Source organism: Pinus tabuliformis, chromosome J, assembly GCF_031772625.1.
Source record: "Pinus tabuliformis cultivar Carrire ecotype Pingquan chromosome J, CPIR1, whole genome shotgun sequence".
NCBI classification, from domain to species: Eukaryota; Viridiplantae; Streptophyta; class Pinopsida; order Pinales; family Pinaceae; genus Pinus; species Pinus tabuliformis.
Window position 1 is genome coordinate 169635188 of NC_142295.1, and position 19636 is coordinate 169654823.

The 19636-nt window shown below is 40.6% G+C and overlaps 1 protein-coding gene across 1 annotated transcript in view; it reads right to left on the reverse strand.

Moving 5' to 3' along the window:
* Nucleotides 1–19636, reverse strand: part of MDAR4 (monodehydroascorbate reductase 4) — a 122994-nt gene that overhangs the window by 67118 nt on the left and 36240 nt on the right. The window lies entirely within an intron of this gene.

Sequence of the window (19636 nt, forward strand, 5' to 3'; positions counted from 1 at the left end):
TTTGACCTCACAACTTTCAAAAGGAAGAAGATTTTTTTTAGTTAATTAATTTGACATTTTATTGATTGTTTTCCTTCAAAGTCATTGAATGATATTGGATGGAAGCAACGGAGCTCATCATTATATGCCATTTCCCTTGAGAAGAGCCTTTATTTTACAACAATGTTTGCATGCATAAAAACGATGTCTTTGAGATGACAATATGTGTATCCATGTGTGAAAAATTAAAGTTTTCCCTTCCAAAAGATTTGCATCTCCTACTAGCATCATGATTGTTCGGTTACAGGTTCCTCTCCTCCTCCGTGGGACATGTATTGCGTTTGAAACAACAGTGGGATGCACCTACCTTGTGGCATCTCGGTTCTTGGAATAGCTTCTACCACTTTAAAATTTCTTTTCCTCTCCTCCCTCTTCCAAAAGATTACATGCACTTTGCAAAAATTGAACATTTTTTTTCCTTAAATAAAGCTGAATTTGGAAAAGAAGAAAATATGCATAATAACATAGCAACAAAATATATTTCTGATTTGATAAGGCAAGCATATCCCTATATAAATATCCCTAGCTCTAAGGGATGAAACCCTCACCCTAGTCTTGAAGTGGAGTACTCCTCTTGATCATATCTCTAACATGAGCGATAAAAATGAATGAATCGATGATCATCTCCAATATCTAGCTCACGAGAACAAACCTGTTAAAATTGGGAACTAGGGCCAAACTCCATGTGGATCACCTTATTTATGGCTTCTGATATTTTTCCTAGATTCCTCTCATCAAGAGGTGTAGGATTGATCTAAAGATCCAATAACTATTTATGGAGATATGAATTTATTTTGATTTTGGACAAATTGTCAAGGTCGGCCAGCAAACTTATGTTGGCTCAGAAGCCCAACAGTCATGTCTATTCATCCTCAACATTTGCATATAAATACAAGGAGCATTCTCCTCATTTGGACAATTCAATTCACTCATCTTCTCTCTCTCTCCTACGCATAAAAAGAGCCTCTCTCTCTCTCACACGTGGCTGAAAGGAAGATGTCCTAGGGCAAGGAAGACGCAAAAAGAAGGACGCTAGGGCAGCAGGTCATCTCTTTGACCAGCGTTGACCAAACGTTGACCATCCAGAAGTGCGGATTGGGTGTGGTTGCCTCTCCTAAGCAGGCCGCCCTTTTTCGCACAAAAATCGAGGTGATCTGACCTCTGGTTTGATCGGTGTTCACTACCCTAATTTAGGGCTAGAGTTGACTTCAGAAATCTGCAAATTGACTGTACTTTTGGGGTTGTTCAAGGGTTGTTTCTTCAGGTTGTTCGAGGACAAGTTGACCGGAAATTGACCAAGCATTTTAGAGGTCAATTTCAGCTAGTTTGACCAAGTTTGACTTTGTTGATCTAGGGTTTGCTGCTGCTGATATAAAATTACAGAATTCAGATTTTGTACTATTTCTCTTTGCTGAACTATTGAAGATAAAAGAAGATTTGATCAAAGGGTTTCCCCGCATTGGCGTTTGTCCCTGGCTAGCTGCCACATCTTGTGTCTTTTGTCTTGCCTTGTTTTCTGTTGATCATTTAATGTTCTATCTGCACTTTACTTAATGTATATGTGATTGCTAATCTGTGGCTAATAAGAAGAAAAATAATTAAATTGCTCTAAGCATAGAACATACCATAATTTAACATGGTATCAGAGCTGAGGTGAAGACAAAGCCCAAGCAAGAGCAAGAGCAAGAGCAGTCACCGAAGAGAAGGTTGGCAAGGCTATCTGAAATAAATCATGGGGTCCTCAACACACTTCCCTGTTGAAAACAAACTCCATGAGAAGTCTGACTATCACAGATGGAAGATGTCTCTCGATCTAATATTAGAAGAACAGGAAGTGTTCGACCATGTGAGAGGCGGAATTGTTGAGCCTCCATCAAATGCATCCGCTGCTGCTAGGAACAAATGGACCAAGGGAGAAGTCAAAGCAAGGAAGATCATCCAGGACTCTATCGACAAGCGCTTAGTGGCCTATGTTTCCGAGATGAACACCTCCAAGGAAATCTACAATAGACTGGTGAGTTTACTTAAAGTTAATGATACAAATCAAGTCTTGTTTCTTAGAAATAAGCTGAAGGAAATTAAGAAGGGCAAAGATGAGAGTATGCAAGCATATTTCTTAAGAATCACCGAGATCAAGAACGATCTCCTATCTATTGGGGAAGTAATTCCTGACAAGGAAATGACACTCACAACTCTTGGAGGACTACCATCTGAATGGTATATATTCAGGACTACTCTTATCAACAATAACGTAATTCCTGGATTTGAGGAATTAATGGCTAGATGCATTCAAGAAGAAACGAGGATGGAAGAGCAAGAAATGCCCATACTTAAAGGTCACCCCTCTGCCTTTTCTTCTCATACTAAAAGAAGAAACAATTCCGGGGCTAAATTCAAAGGAAAGGCAAGACCAACGGGTGGAAGAAAAGGACGATGTTACAATTGCAATAAAACGGGTCACTATGCAAGGGAGTGCCCTAATAAAAGGGACTCACACCAGGACGATGATCAAAATCCCTCTCAAGGCAATCAAAGGAATGGCAGGTCAAATGGCAGAGGTAAAAGAAGTGTCAGAAATCAAGGAAGAGGACAACCATTCAAGAAGGCAAGAAATTCCAGGTATGAATCTAACACTGTTAACAATAAGCAAGATGAATATTATCTACCAGCTGCTCTATCTACTACTGCTCCCTCGGACTCGCTGGGAAATTGGCTTATTGATAGTGGTGCCTCAAGGCACTTCACTGGTTACAAAGAAGCTCTCTATAATCTGATAGAGAAAGAAACCAACCTGGAAATTGTTCTTGGAGATAATTCAAAATATCCCGTGAAAGGCGTAGGAAATGTCACTCTTCAATTGAATCAAGGTAATACCATCCACTTACAAGATGTATTATATGTACCTGATCTCAAAAAGAACCTGGTGTCCATTTCGGCAATGGAAGACAAAGGCTACAAGGTGGCTTTCAACGATGGCAAGGTACGTGTATGGAAAAAGAACTTTAAAGATGCTTTTACTCTTGGGTTTCAAGTTGATTCATTATATCAGGTCGGAGGAAGTATTGCGAGAATAATCACCTGTAAAAGTGAGGTAATATAAATATCCTCCCAAGGAGTTCACATGCATCATACCGGATATGTCTGAGTGAACTCCTTGGGAGGATATTTATATTACCTCACTTTTACAAATGATTATTCTCGCAATACTTGGATATACTTCTTGAAAAAGAAGGATGACGTGTTCTCCTGGTTTCGACACTTCAAAGCCTTGATCGAGAATCAAACCGAAAAGAAGATCAAGACCTTAAGGACTGATAATGGGACTGAATATGAATCTAATGAGTTTCACGACTTTTGTAAAGAGGCTGGCATTAAGAGGGAAACTACTACACCATATACTCCTGAGCAGAATGGTGTGACGAAAAGGAAGAATCTTACAATTGTGGAAGTTGTCCGTGCTATGCTCCATGATCAAAGACATCCGAAGTTTCTATAAGCCAAAGCTGCAAATACTGCCGTATATGTACAAAACCGATGCCCTCATCAAGCATTGGGTTCCAAGACTCCCAAAGAAATGTTCACCGGTAAGAAACCTGACGTATCTCATTTTAGAATTTTTGGAAGCCCTGTATATTTTCATGTGCCGTAAGTGAAAAGGAATAAATTGGGTGCATCTGGAAAGAAAGGAATCTTTGTGAGCTATAGCGAAAATACTAAGGGCTATAGAATCTATGTAGCTGGTCAAAGGGAAGTCGAGATTAGTCATGATGTCACCTTTGACGAAGATATGGCTCTTAGCAAAGTAGACAATCTTCCTACTTTAAAGGGATCTAAAGAAGCTGACACCGGGGAACCGAAGGAAAAGGAAGATGAGACGATGCCTGATGTGGAAGAACCTATGGATCCTATTGATCCTCCTCCGCAAGAGCCTTCCTCTTCTAGGAAGAGGCCTTCATGGCTTAGGGGGACACTTGATGATGTTGAAGGACACATTGCACCCACAGGAACCTTCCGTGAAAGTATGAAGCCTAACAGGTATCAGGGATACCTGACCATCATGAGCACAATCATCCAAAATGAGCCTTCGTCATTCACAGATGCTGTCAAGCATCAAGTATGGAAGGATGCTATGACCAAGGAATATGAGTCCATTATGAAAAACGATGTTTGGGATGTGGTCCCCAGACCCCAGGACAAAGCAGTTGTCACTTCAAAATGGCTTTACAAGATAAAGCATGCAATTGATGGAAGTGCGGAAAAGTATAAGGTTCGTTTTGTCGCTTGTGGCTTCTCCCAGAAGGAAAGTATAGACTATGACAAGATATTTGCACCTGTTGCCCAATATACCATCATCCGCTCGATCATAGCCCTTGCTGCTTCGCAAGGATGGAACCTACATCAGATGGATGTCAAGACTGCGTTCTTACATGGTTCGATCAAAGAGGAGGTCTATGTGGAGCAACATGAAGGATTTGAAATTTATGATCGAGAATCTCATGTGTGCAAGTTGAAGAAGGCCCTCTATGGGCTAAAGCAAGCACCCTGAGCATGGTATGAGAGGATCGATAGCTACTTGATGAAGCTGGGATTTACTAGGAGTGAAGTCGACCCTAACCTTTACTTTAAGGTTATAGATGACAAGCCTCTCATACTGGTGCTGTATGTTGACGACCTCTTTCTAACAAGTGCAGACCCTCTGAGTTCGAGATGAAAGACCTAGGACTTATGCACTATTTCCTAGGACTGGAAGTCTGGCAGAAACCAGGGGAGATTTTCCTATCTCAAGGAAAATATGTGGTGAAGATATTGGAGAGATTCGGCATGGTGGACTGCAAGCCCGTAACTACCCCAATGGAGCTTGACTTCAAGAAGTTAAGCGGTAGTGTTGCCGGACCTGTTTTACGAAATGCTACCGAGTATCGTCAACTCGTCGGAGCATTAATGTTCTTAGTGAACTCCCGTCCAGATATATGCTTTGCAGTCAACACATTGAGTCAACATATGGTTGAGCCTCACCACTCACATTGGATTGGTGCCAAGAATCTGTTGAGATATCTTCGTGGCACAATCACTCATGGGTTGAGATACACTGTGGGAGATGTGAGACTACTTGAGTATACTGATGTTGATTGGGCAGGCAATGTGGTGGACCAAAAGAGCACTTCCGAGTGTTGTTTCCCTTTGGGATCTGCCTCGATATCCTGGATGAGCAGGAAGCATAAGTCGATGGCTTTGAGCACTGCCGAAGCAGAGTACATTGCTGCTAGCATGGCCTCCTGTGAGGCAGTCTGGGTGCGAAAGCTCTTCAGTGAGTTTTTTGGATTTACATTGGATACCACCGTGATTCTGTGTGACAACCAGAGCGGGATCCGTTTATCAGAGAATCTCGTATTTCATGATCGCTCCAAGCATATCAATATCAAGTACCACTATATTCGAGATATGGTGCAGCGAGGAGCAATAAGGCTCCAACATATTGGTACAGATGGACAAGTCGCCGACATTTTGACAAAGCCCCTAGGAAAGGTCAAATTCCTGACTTTCCAAGAACGACTTGGTGTCGTTCAGAGAACCTCTTATGAGGGTCGAGTATGATTTATTGAGCTCTGGGAGCTCCAAGGGGGCGCGGGGTACTTCTTGGAGCAATATGTGACCACAGGGTGACTCACCATCCACTGGTGGTGCACTATGTACAGGGTAAAGGTTCAACCTTCCCCTGTGACACCCCGTGGCGACTATGGAACAGGATGATTAGTTCTCCTATGGGCCAAGATGATTCATTCTCCGTGGCGACTGTGGAACAGAATGATTAGTTCCCTTGTAGGCGAGGATGATTAGTTCTCCGTGGCATCCACTAGACAGGATGATTCGTTCTCCTATGGACAGGATGATTAGTTCTCCTGTTGAGGCATCCTACCCATGCAGTCTAGGACTCATGGGAAGTACCTCCCATTTGATCAATGAGCAGGGAAATGAGGATAGGGACCATAGTAGCATTATCGATGGACGCATCATTGTATCTAACGTACTCCCTATGCTAGGATGACCTCCATTGATCTGGGATCAATGATACTAATCTGGGATCAGTGAGAGTGGTTCACACTCTGAGACTGACTTCGGGTCAGTGGAGGATGGTATGATACATCCTCGATCATTTCTTCTTCTTCATAGTTCGAGCAGAGCAAAGCAGAGCAGAGTGGGGTCAAGCTATACAGGACAGTGCATTTGATGGATGGATAGCAGCAACGGTCTAACGAATTGCAGATGAAGTTCTCCCTAGTTGAGAGGGAGTGTTAAAATTGGCAACTAGGGCCAAACTCCATGTGGATCACCTTATTTATGGCTTCTAATATTTTTCCTAGATTCCTCTCATCAAGAGGTGTAGGATTGATCTAAAGATCATCCGATTCCGATAAGTATTTATGGAGATATGAATTTATTTTGATTATGGACAAATTGTCAAGGTCGGCCAGCAAACTTATGTAGGCTCAGAAGCCCAACAGTCACGTCTATTCATCCTCAACGTTTGCATATAAATACAAGGAGCATTCTCCTCATTTGGACAATTCAATTCACTCATCTTCTCTCTCTCTCTCCTACGCATAAAAGGAGCCTCTCTCTCTCTCACACGTGTGGCTGAAAGGAAGACGTCCTAGGGCAAGGAAGACGCAGAAAGAAGGATGCTAGGGCAGCAAGTCATCTCTTTGACCAGTGTTGACCAAGCGTTGACCATCCAGAAGTGCGGATTGGGTGTGGTTGCCTCTCCTAGGCAGGCCGCAATTTTTGGCACAAAAATCGAGGTGATCTGACCTCTGGTTTGATCGGTGTTGACTGCCCTAGTTTAGGGCTACAGTTGACTTCAGAAATCTGCAAATTGACTATACTTTTGGGGTTGTTCAAGGGTTGTTTCTTCAGGCTGTTCGAGAACAAGTTGACCAGAAATTGACCAAGCATTTTAGAGGTCAATTTCAGCTAGTTTGACCAAGTTTGAATTTGCTAATCTACGGTTTGCTGCTGCTGATATAAAATTACAGAATTCAGATTTTGTACTATTTCTCTCTGCTGAACTATTGAAGATAAAAGAAGATTTGATCAAAGGGTTTCCCCGCATTGGGGTTTGTCCCTGGCTAGCCACCACATCTTGTGTCTTTTGTCTTGGCTTGTTTTATGTTGATCATTTAATGTTCTATCTGCGCTTTACTTAATGTATATGTGATCACTAATCTATGGCTAATAAGAAGAAAAATAAGTAAACTGCTCTAAGCATAGAACATACAAAGACATCATCCTTCCCTAGAGAACTTCTACAAGAAGACAAGCACAAAGAGGAGTATGATGATGATGAATGAAAGAGCTTTCTCCTTCCTCTCCATTTATTGGAGAGGTGGGGAGGCCAACAATAAATATGTGGGTCAATGCCCTTACAAGCAACCTACAATAACATATGATGGCTCACACACGTGGAGAGCTACACTCCAAGGGTGCACATGTCATGTCATCTCCCAACAAGGTTCCAAATGCAAGGGCACTATATGAAGTGTGTTAAATGCTCCTCTTGAAGCCTTTGGAGACTCCAATAAACTTCCTAAGCCATGTAGTCCACTGAGTCCACTCCCCTTGCATGAGTCAAGATGTCTCCAAGCCAACTCCAAGCCACCATGTAGGCATCCAAGCTACCTTGTGTTGTCTAGGGCCCAATGCCCTCCTCGAAGATGCAAAATGTTCCTACTCCTAAGTGGGGCGTTCTCCAAGCAAGCAACCATCTCCATGTGGCCATCATGTGGCACGTCACCCAAGTTGTCTAAATCTCTTCAATGCCCTGGGGAAGAATATCATGCAAGCACCCAATTTAGGTCAAGCAACCACTGAGTACGCCACATCCATTGTGAAAATCCATCACTAACGATCTCCCATGCGTAAATCCACCATGAACCACCCAAGGTCTTAATCATATAACATGTGCCCCAAATCTCATGAAAAACCCCCAAACATGGTGTAAATACTTTCAAAGTGACCCCAAAAGCTAACACAAACAAGGTGTGAAAAGTATCTAAAATCGACTTTGCACTATTATTATTTTGGTATGATGAACAAGGTCAAACTCCACAAAGAGTAGTCACTCGAAGGGCTTCATCCTTTTTCAAGCAAACTAGGTCATAGTTGTCTTCATTGAAGGTAGGAAGGCATTTTTCCAAATATATTGATAAACCTTTGCTACAAATAAGAGCTGATAAAAGCTTATTAAAACATAGTATCTATGTGGGATCATAAAAGGTGAGAAAAGATTAAGACAAGTAAATACAATGGTATATCACTAACTAGAGGCTTTTGATTTTGTTCAATTTGGTGTTTGATATGAATCATGACAAGAGAGCAACTATCATTGTTAAGAAGATAAAGCCTCCCATAACCATAGAGTAGAAAATAGAATTTATGAGATACCTCTTGGATAACCAATTGCAACAAGTGAACAAGAAGGAGTGCATCAAGAATAGAGGAGCAAGACACCATCTTTATAAAATAGACTTTGAGAAAGATGTACATAGAATAGAATCACCTTTCATACTATCAAACATTTTCAAGCTATAGAGCTTCATGACACAAACACGCTCATTCAAGCAATTAAAGCTCTTTTCCTCAATCTTCCGTAATCAAATGGGAAAGAACATAAAAATTTGGAGTTTTCAAATCCACAAGCTAGAGAAGCTTGTTAGCTCTTAAAATTTATGCACTTGTTGTTGATGCCCCTGGATATGTTTGGTCAAAAGCACCACAAGACCCAATTTTCCCCAACAAGGAAAACAACTGACAAATGGCTATTTCAAATATGATTCTTTCTTATCCATAATAGAAGGGAAAAGCATAAAAGGAAGAAATCGCATGAACATAAACCTTCAAAGCAACCTTAGGTCTAAAAATTCAACAAGAAGAAACCCATTTGTACTGACAAAGTTCCAAACCAAAGCCGCCTTGGATAAGGCAATTCCATTAATCTTGGATCCAACCTAGACAAGTCCTCGGATTTCTAACTAATTGCTTTAGCTTCTAAGCCACCTCAATAGATATGTGGCAATAGCTAAAAATAAAATGGAAAGAGGAAATAAGGAATTGATCTTTGAGCACGTCTTTAGAGGTTGATGTCAAAAGTACATAGAAGTTTGTTTCCACTCATATCTATTATACTAGTTAGCCACAACATTGTATATAATTAATGTAAAGCTCACTCATAAATTAAAAAGGGATTGTTAGTAAAGTTCTCTCATAAATTAAAAAAATGTATTGTTAGTAATGTCTCCATGTACTTGTATGAAAAACTTGACAATGTGAAAAGTGTTGTGTCTATGGTTGCCTTATCACCATTTCCCTAACTTCTTGTCAACCATTAGAAAGAGAAGTGCAAAAGACATGAAGGTTGGTGATTCTCCATGGGTATTAACCAAGGGATGTGATCCCCTTGTTGAATCTACAAAGAGATGATCCTCTATAGATGCATAAATGCTAATAAGAAAGCATACACTAATTTTGTTATTCTTAACGAATGTGTTCACATTTGTGCTCCCGTTTTGTTCTCTTCATAGCATTTGAAACTACATAAATCAAGAGATTGTCTCAGTTTATTGATAGGATTAGATCTTAACAATTGGCATCAATATAGATTAACAACAAAACATCTTTGGCCATAGTCAATTAATAATCAACATGGAATATTCCAATTACAAGTAATGAAATAGATGCAGTTAAGTGCACAAAGGGGATTGTGCTTGTTATTGTAAATATCATCCACTCAAGTGACAAAGAAAGAGTTGAATTCAATTATCTTAAAATGTCCACATTTGATACAAAATTCCAAGAAATAGAAAGGAGGCAATATCTGTAAAGTGGTGCAAAGAAATTTCAAAATACCCACATGGATTTGCCCTTCTTCACTCTACGGGCAGGTATCCAAGCCCAACAAGATTGGTTTTCAATAATTTGTTTTTGAGTCACATCATCCTTTTAGAATCAAGTCCTCTACATGGCCCTCTCAAAATGTTGACCTCCATCTCTTGTTTGCTAAGTTTGATCCTATTCTAATGTGGTCGTATGCCTAGCAATATGGCAAGAAGTGTTGCTTAATTTCCACCTCTTCCTTTCTACATACCCTACATGTCCTTGTTTCCAATTATTCCTTTGGTTCTTCCCATCCTCTTTCTTCACAACTTAGTTTACAGCTCGCACGTGTGAGGACAGAATTCTGTGAACAGGCTGAAATTTTTTGTGCTACTGCAGGTCCGAAATTTCAGGAAGTTGACCAGAATGCTAGGTTTGATCTGCATTGAATTTGACTCTTGAAGGTGACTTGGAGGAGGGATGGATTTCGCATTTTGGTGGTGGTCTTGGTTTTGGTCTTGGATATCTCACTTTGATTTGATTCTATAAGAGAAGGATTGTTGGGTTTTCCCCTTGTGGTGTTTTTCCCTGGCTAGCGGCCTAATTTTGGTGTCTCTTGTCTCTTTATTTTCCTGGAAGATTGATCATTTGTAAAATTGCTTGATGAAGAAGACATAACAAATAATAAAGAAGAAATCTAAAATTCACAAGTAATTATCAAGATAGAGAAATCAAGCCTAATCTTGCTATCCTTGGTTTCTCAACAGGGCAGAGAGAGGCCGAATAGCCTCAAGAGATTTGTACAACTAGAGTGCATCACTTAGGGCCGAGTTGGCTTGTGCAGAAAGCAGCCTTAGCCTGTACAGTCTGTACAGTTGTGCATGAGAGAGGCTGAGTTGATCAAGGGTGCGCAGATTTGTGTTTTGAGAAACAGAGAATTGGAAGGGAATTTCTCCCAGTATTTTGCAATCAATTCTTGAGATTTTGCTGAGCAGATTAATAAAACACACAAGTTGGCAGGTTTTCCCCAGTTGAGGTTTCCTAGGTATTTCTGGTGTATTGTTTATTGTGTGCTTGTGTCTTCGTGAATTTATTTTCCGCTACTATTATTTTGTTAGAATACTCGGCATATTTAGTAAGTGAATTTTGCAGTTTAGTTTTTAGTTCTTGCATCTCAGAATACTTGTTAAACTAGCAGTTGGGTATTAGAAAACTAACATACATCATGCAGATTGTAAAATGTATTTTCAGCCATAGTAGCCAAGGAGGGCACAAGGGTCCAACAAAAGTTCATATTTGTGTGATAGTTCACTAAACCAAAGAAAACAGGACCCCTCCTAAAGCGTACATCATGCATATTGTAAAATGTATTTTCAGCCATAAATAGCCAAGGAGGTAGCCAAGGAGGGCCCCCGAAGGAGTATTTCAATGTAATGTTGTCTAGCTCAACTCACCCATGTCACCAAGGGCCACCAAATTATAATTTTGAGTTTATATTTGTCATTAAAAAAGAACAAGGTGCAGCTATTTTTTAGGGCCCCACAAAAAATAAGTTAATTGTAATATTTTCAGCCTTGGAAGGCACACTTTCAGGGAGGCTTGGCTCATTATTCTTCCTAGTATGATGCAACCCTTTGAACCATTCCTTGGCTTCAACAACATTAATATGCTCATCACGTTTTTTTGTCATGTTCTTCTGTTAGTACTTCATGCTATTGTTGTGGAAGTGATGAAGTATCATTGAGCAAAGTAGTTGCATCAACCTCTAGGGCCAAGGTTTCCAAGCCCTGACTCAAAGAAGTGGATATAGGGTGCCAATCTCAATGACCAATGACTAGCAACCCAAAGAATGGAGATGGATAACTGAAAGAGATGGAAAGTTGTAAACATGGATTATCTTGGACAAGTTAGTGCCCTTCCTAAACCTTAAGGCCTTAGAGGAGGTCCCACTGGACTAGAGTCAAAGACTAACCTCCCAAGTGAAGTGTGGGAACAAGAACACAATCGAGATTGTCCCATCATCAAGTTTGCCTCATGATCCATCTCAATATGCCCATAACATTAAATTAAAGCACATGATCACAAAAAATAGTTAAAGTACCTGTCGAGAGATGACCCACCTTCCTTCAATAAGAAATGTTAGATGGGAGAGATCTGACCAAAGCAATAGGTAGAGAACACTAGCATAGTGTTATGTGTTGATCATCATGGGGTTGTGGGCTAGTTGGTTGTAAAATGAGGAAAAAAAATGCTTTCCTATGGGGTATCCACTTTCAGTGGTAACACTCGCCCCCGTTGTCTTTCCTCAAAACTCTAAACTTCCTCCCTATCTAGTTCTCCATGAGAGCCTTAAACTCCTAAAACCGACTAAAGACCTCATCCTTGGCCTTCATGAAGTAGATCCACGTCCTCCTAGAGAAATCATCGATGAGTGTCACATAATAATTATAACCACTCAAAGATGCCACTGACATAGGACCACACACATCTGAATGCACCAAATCCAATATCCTCTTGGACCTACTATTAGTACTAGGAAAGAAAGTCTTGGCATACTTGCCAAGTGCACATCCCTTGCACACACCCAGCTGCTCTACACTGAACTTCGAAAGATCAATGACAATCTCACTCAATATCGGTAAAGCTCTATGGTGCAAGTGACCCAACCTCCTAAGCCATAACTCGCACAAACTGTCATTTTCATGAACCACGGCACGTACAAGTTGAGCCTTCAACATGTACAAGTTCCCCTCTTTGCTCCCAATTACTCATCCTAAGCTTGGACTAGAAGCTCTCAACCTGACAAGTACCTGTCCATCCCGTAAATAAACCTCATATCCCTTTTCCTCCATGCCTGAGACTATTAGCAGGTTCTTGGTCAAACCTGGAACATATAACACATTTGTCACCTCCAAAAGATCTCCTAACTCTAGCTGGCATTGAATAGTCCCAACCCCCTCTACAGCACACCTAGCATTGTTACCAAGCTCCATATGTAATTCTAAGTCTCCCTCTGAAATACTGGTGAATAACTTCTGAGATCCCATAATATGACGAGAAGCACCACTGTCCATGAACCATGCACCCATGGTTATAGTGCTAGAAAGACAAGACACCAACGAGAACTCCTTGAACTTGGTGGAAAACTCACTAACATGTGCATCTGTTAATGTTGCCATTTGTGCCTTTCCCTTGCCCTTCTTCTTGTTCAGACACTAACCTGCATAATGGCCAAATTTGTGACAAGCAAAACATTTTACCTCGCTCATGCATTTCTTCTTTCCATCCTTAGAGGTAGTCCCTCCTCCTTAATTCTTCTTGGCCTTCCCTTTGCCACCCTTGCCTAATTGGCAAGAGCAAGGTTCTCATCAACACCCCCATGTTGGCCTCCATGTAGAGATTCCTCTCGAATCTCTTCTTGGATGAAATCATCCCACAATCTCTCCCAATCAGGAAGTTTTTCTCGTGCCACAATGCCTTTGATGAAGGGAGCCCATGGCTTAGTGAAGCCATTCAAGGTCATCCTCACCAATTCTTGATCTAACACAACCTCCCCAACTGCAGCCAACTCATCAAGAACATGTGAAATCCTGGTGAGATAAGATGCAATTATATCTGATCTGGTCATCTTAGTGCCCTTGAGTTTCTCCTTCGTTAGCATCTTCGTATTTTGGTTATTGCTCTAGTATAGCTTTGTCAGAGCCTCCCACATCTCCCTAGCAGTCTTCTTTCTAGATAAATGAGGGATCGCATGACCCTTCATTGCATCCAGAATGATCCTTCTGGCTTTTACATCCTTTTGGTTATGGTTGTCTAGTTGTGTAGCATCCATAAGAGGGACGAGTTTCTGATCTACAAACTCCCAAATGCCATTATCCATAAGCACTAATGTTATCATCTCCTTCAAGGGACTGTATGTGGATGCACCCTCCAACCAGTGTTCAAATCTCAGTCCAGTTGCAGCCATCCTTCCAACCTCCAAATCAAATACTCAACCCAAAAAAATATTATTGTTGGAAATTATTCTGTTGTAAACCTATGACAAATCAATCTCCCACTCCTTCAAAGTCATTTCTCTGATACCATGTTAAAGTTCCCTAGAACCATATTGATTTAATATTCCCGTCAATATTCTATACCCAAAAATTATTTAACCCAGTAAATTAATTTTTTGAATTGTTAAATAAAAAATACATGTGTATTTTAACGATAAAAATTGTAGCAGAAGCACAAGCAGAAAATCAATCACATAACAGAAATTTCAAACCCTCTGATTTATTTTCGCTTCTATTACTTAGAATAAATAAGGGATCCCTTACCTATAGAGAATACAAAATTTACACAACAAATGAAACCTAGAAATCTCGATAACCTGGAAAAACTCAGCCCCTGAAAACTCGACCACTGGAAAACATGGCCCACTAAAAAAACTTGTCCCACTGAAACCCCAACCTCCAAACTGGCCTTCCTCCTTCCTCATATAACCCACGCGCTAATCCACTCACTTGAACTCAGCTATATCGAAACTTGTAGGCCATCCCCCCCACCCTTGCAAGCCCTCAAAGTGATAACCTCTGCATATCGGTGCCTAATAACTCAACCCTCCACAAGTTTTCCTCTGGAATTCCCTGTTGCAACATTTCCTTCTCCTTAGCCTTGAATCTCTCACTCTCCACTTGAAAAAATCGCTCTCTTAATGTTCAATGTGTCTTCCTCTTCTCCTTAGGCTTTCTTTTATGATTTCTTATTGAGGTAGATCCCTAACCCTAATCTCCTAAGTGATAGATGGATAAATATTAAATCCTAAGCCTCACTTGAGATCAACAGTAGAGATTAGATCAATTCACTAAAATGAATCATTCATTCTTTTAGAAAACTTTGGCCCAACAGCCGACATTAATTAAACATTAATTAATTAAATAATCGATGTGCTTTTCCTAAGTCATGCTTAGAAAGAATCATAAAAGTCACTTAATAAATTAAGCAAGTACCTAAAGAAGCTTTGGACAACTTTTGCATGCTTGACACCTAGCCTCTACAAAAGCACCTATCCAAGCTACACTCATCAACAATTAGAGGAATGTGAGTTCACATGCTAACTGTTTGATGAAATGTGCGCATGAAATTTTTTAGGGCAATTTAGTATCCATTTATTCCACTCTCTGTTTAGGTTTAGAATCCTATTTGTATATTGAAATGCTAAATTTCATGCTTTGAAATTGTTAATTTTAGATAACAATGGTATGTTTTATGCTTGCAACAATTACTTCAATGTCCTTTTATCAGCCAAATGACAATTTCCACTTAATTACCAATATCAATCACATTGACAGTAACTGTAGATAGAACATAAACAGTAAATGCAAAAGATAAGCCAAGACAAGAGAACACCAGTGTTTGGTGAATGCCAGGGGAAAACCCCAAGATGGGGAAAACCCTTTGATCAATTCTTATTATTATATCAAATGTTCACCAGAGAGATAGCAAATAATAGAAAGTCAAAGTCAAAATTGACTTGCTAAATCACTGTCCAAACCAACCCTGTCATATCTGTAATTTAGCCCTCAATCAACAGCAGTCAAATCATCCCTAACCAAAAAGTCAACAACAGTAAATGTCTAGCCAAACTTCGACAAAACGGCTAGATCAAAGGAGAGGAACTTATCCTCTCTTGCTGGTCAAAGTCAACCCAAAATAGTCAACAAATCTGCAGTAAAATTCGGTCACCCTGGAGTCAACCATGCGATCAAACAAGCCTACGGTCAACGTAGGTTAAAGTGCCCAAATCACCTTGGTTTTTGTGCCAATAAATGCAGCCTGCTAAGATAGAGATTCTCCTAGAAAATCGAAGTCAAAAGCTTCCTTGAAAGTCAAAGTCAACATTGGTCAAACCTTGGTCAAACTGAAAAAAAACTTCAGATTTTTGCCCTTGTAATTTTCGTCCTCTTTTCTGCCACACGTGTGAGAAAAATCCGCTGCCCAATAGTTGTGCGAACCAATCAGATGAGGAGAGAGAAGGATATGTGAGTTGATGAAGAGTCAAATGAGGTTTGAGGTCATCCTTATCTATACAAGTCGTTGAGGGTCAAAAGACATGTTTTTGGGCTTCATGAGCCTACATGATGATGCGGTCGACCTTGACAATTTACACGTGTGGGCTTGACCTTAAAACATATTTCTCCTTGTCCAAAATTAGTGATCCTTATGTCAATTTTGGTCCTCTCGAAAAGAGGAATTAAATGCCATAATTATCTCCATCAAATGAGTTGTCCAAAGAGGAATTTGGCCCTAGTTCCAATTTTAACACTCCCTCTCAACTAGGGAAAGTACACCTTCCAATATCAGACCATGAATCATCATGCCATCCTACCATTATGTACCATCTTTGCATCTCGTCTCAACTCTGTTGAACACAGATATAGATAATGAAGAAGAATTGATTGAGAGTGAATCACAAGACCTTGCCACTCTCCACTGACTAAAGTCAGATCACATAACCAGGAGTAGAACACCAATCAGAGTTGATCCCAGATCAAGTTATTGTACATCATGCATCTTAGACATAGGGAGTACGGCAGTACACAATGCATCCATCTGTAGTGCTATGGTCCCTATCCACTTTTCCCAACTCATTGGCCAGATGAGAGGTACTTCCCATGAGTCCCGGACTACATGGGTAGGATGTATGCTAGGGCATCTGCAGGAGAAGGTGAGCAACTCATCCTGCTCATATGCCATAGGAGAAGGTGAACCATTCATCCTATGCATATATCATTAGCTATAGGGGAAGGTGAACCACTCACCCTATACACAACATACCTATAGGGGAAGGTGAACCACTCACCCTATGGTCACTCATAGCTCCAAGAAGTATCCCAGGGCCCCAGTTGCTCTCAGAGTTCAATGTTCAACTCAAGCGGGACCCTGTTAATTTTAGATAACAATGGTATGTTCTATGCTTAAGAGCAATTTACTTCAATTTTCCTTATTAGCCCAATATCAATTTCCAGATTAGCAATCACATTAACATGACAGTAAATGCATATAGAACATAAATACAAAGCAGAAGACAAGCCAAGACAAGAGGACACAATATTTAGTAGATGCCAGGGAAAAACCCCAATGTGGGGAACCCTTTGATCAAGTCTTCTTATTATTCTTCAAAAGTTCAGCAGAGAGAGAGAGTACAATATACAAAATTCACTTGCCCAATTACAGTCAAACTGCAGTCAACAAGATGCCCTAACCAGAAAGTCAATGCTGGTCAACTTAGCAGAAATCTTCCTCCAAATTAGCTCGGTCAAACCCAGTCAACTCGGCCTCCAAAGATAGACCAAATCAGCCCAAAACAACCCCAAAAATCTGGTCAAACTTGGTCAACACACAATCAACTTCTGCATCAACAGCTCTGCAGTCAACATTGGTCAAACAGTTGTAAACACCTCGATTTTTGTGCCAGGAGCTGTGGCCTAAGAAAAATGAATTTCCTACCTGAAAAACGCAGTCAAAAGATGAAGTTTGACCCGGTCAACACTGGTCAACATCCCTGTAATAGCCCAAAAACAAATCTGAAATTTTGGCCTGCAACTTTAGTCAACCTAGGTCAACACATAGAGAAGAATGTTGCTCCTGCTTGTTGTACGAACCAATCAAGTGAGGAGAGAGAAAGATGAATGATTGATATGTATCCAAATGAGGTAGATGCACCTCTTATTTATATGCAACGTTGAGGATGAAAAGACATGTCTTTTGGGCTTCTGAGCCTACATTAATTTATTGGCCGACCTTGACAATTTGTCCATAAATGAATTAAATTCATAATTCCATTTGTACATGCCAGAATGAGAATGTTCAATCTTACACCTCTCGGAAAGAGGAATCCAATAAAAATATCAGTTGCATCATATGAGTTGTCCAAGGTGGAGTTTGGTCCTAGTTGCCAAATTTAACACTCCCTCTTAACTAGGAAGAACTCCACCTGCCAAATCATTTGCCAATTTGTAGCATCTCTGACATCCCTGTTATACTCTGCTCTGCTCTACTCTGCTTTATTGAACCATGAAAAAATAATGAAGAAGAAATGATCAAAAATGTGTCATACCATTCTCCACTGACCCGAAGTCAGTGTCCAATAATCGAGAGTGTATCATACCACTCTCCACGAACCCGAAGTCAGTGTCCATTGATCCCAGATCAATAGCAAACATCCTAGCATAGGGAGTACGGTAGTACACGATGCGTCCATCGATAGTACTATGGTCCCTTGTCCTCATTTCCCTACTCATTGACCAGATGAGAGGTACTTCCCATGAGTACACAAGAGGACAAGAGGACACAATATTTGGCGGATGCCAAGGAAAACCCCAATGTGGGGAACCCTTTGATCAAGTCTTCTTATTATTCTTCAAAAGTTCAGCAAAGAGAGAGAGTACAATATACAAAATTCACTTGCCCAATTACAGTCAAATTTGTCCAATCAAACTACAGTCAACAAGATGCCCTAACCAAAAAGTCAACACTGGTCAACCTAGCAAAAATCTTCCTCCAAATCAGCTTAGTGAAACCCAGTCAACTCGGCCTCCAAAAATAGACCAGATTAGCCCAAAACAATCCCAAATTATCTGGTCAAACTTGGTCAACACAGTCAACTTCTGCGGTCAACGACTCTGCAGTCAACGCTAGTCAAACAGCTGCAAACACCTCAATTTTTGTGCTAGGAGCTGTAGCCTAAGAAAAAAGAATTTCCTGCCTGAAAAATGCAGTCAAAAGATGAAGTTTGACCCTCGATCAACGTTGGTCAATGTCCCTGTAGTAGCCCAAAAACAGATCTGAAATTTCGGCCTGCAATTTTAGTCAACCCAGGTCAATGCATAGAGAAGAAGGTTGATCCTGCTTGTTGTACGAACCAATGAGGAGAGGAGAGAGAAAGATGAGTGATTGATATGTGTCGAAATGAGGTAGGTGCACCTGCACCTTCTATTTATATGCAACGTTGAGGGTGAAAAGACATGTCTATTGGGCTTCTGAGCCTACATTAATTTGGTGGCCGACCTTGACAATTTGTCCATAAATGAATTAAATTCATAATTCCATTTGTACATGTCAGAATGAGATGATCTTTAGATCAATCCTAAACCTCTCGAAAAAAGGAATCCAATAAAAATATCAGTTGCATCATATGAGTTGTCCAGGGTTGAGTTTGGTCCTAGTTGCCAAATTTAACAGACCCTCATGGGAGGGTCCTTCCATGACTCCGAGTCTCTCTCAGAAAGTTAAGAATTTGACCTTCCCAAAGGGCTTCGTGAGGATGTCAGCAATCTGCTCATCAGTCCTGATGTGCTGGATCCTTATCGCTCCTCGTTGTACCATATCCTGAATAAAGTGGTACCTAATATCAATATGCTTGGAGTGGTCGTGGAACACGGGATTCTCTGAAAGGTGAATCCCACTCTGGTTATCGCAATAGATCACGGTGGTATCTAGCACATGCTCAAATAGATCACTGAGGAGCTTCCTCAACCAAACAGCTTCACAACAAGCCATACTAGTTGCAATGTATTCAGCCTCGATGGTGCTTAGAGCAACTAATTTTTGCTTCCTGCTCATCCATGAAATTGAAGCAGATCCCAATGAGAAGAAACATCCTAACGTGCTCTTTCTATCCACCACATTGCCAGCCCAGTCATCCTCAGAATATCCAAGTAGCCTTAAAAGCTCAACAATGTAT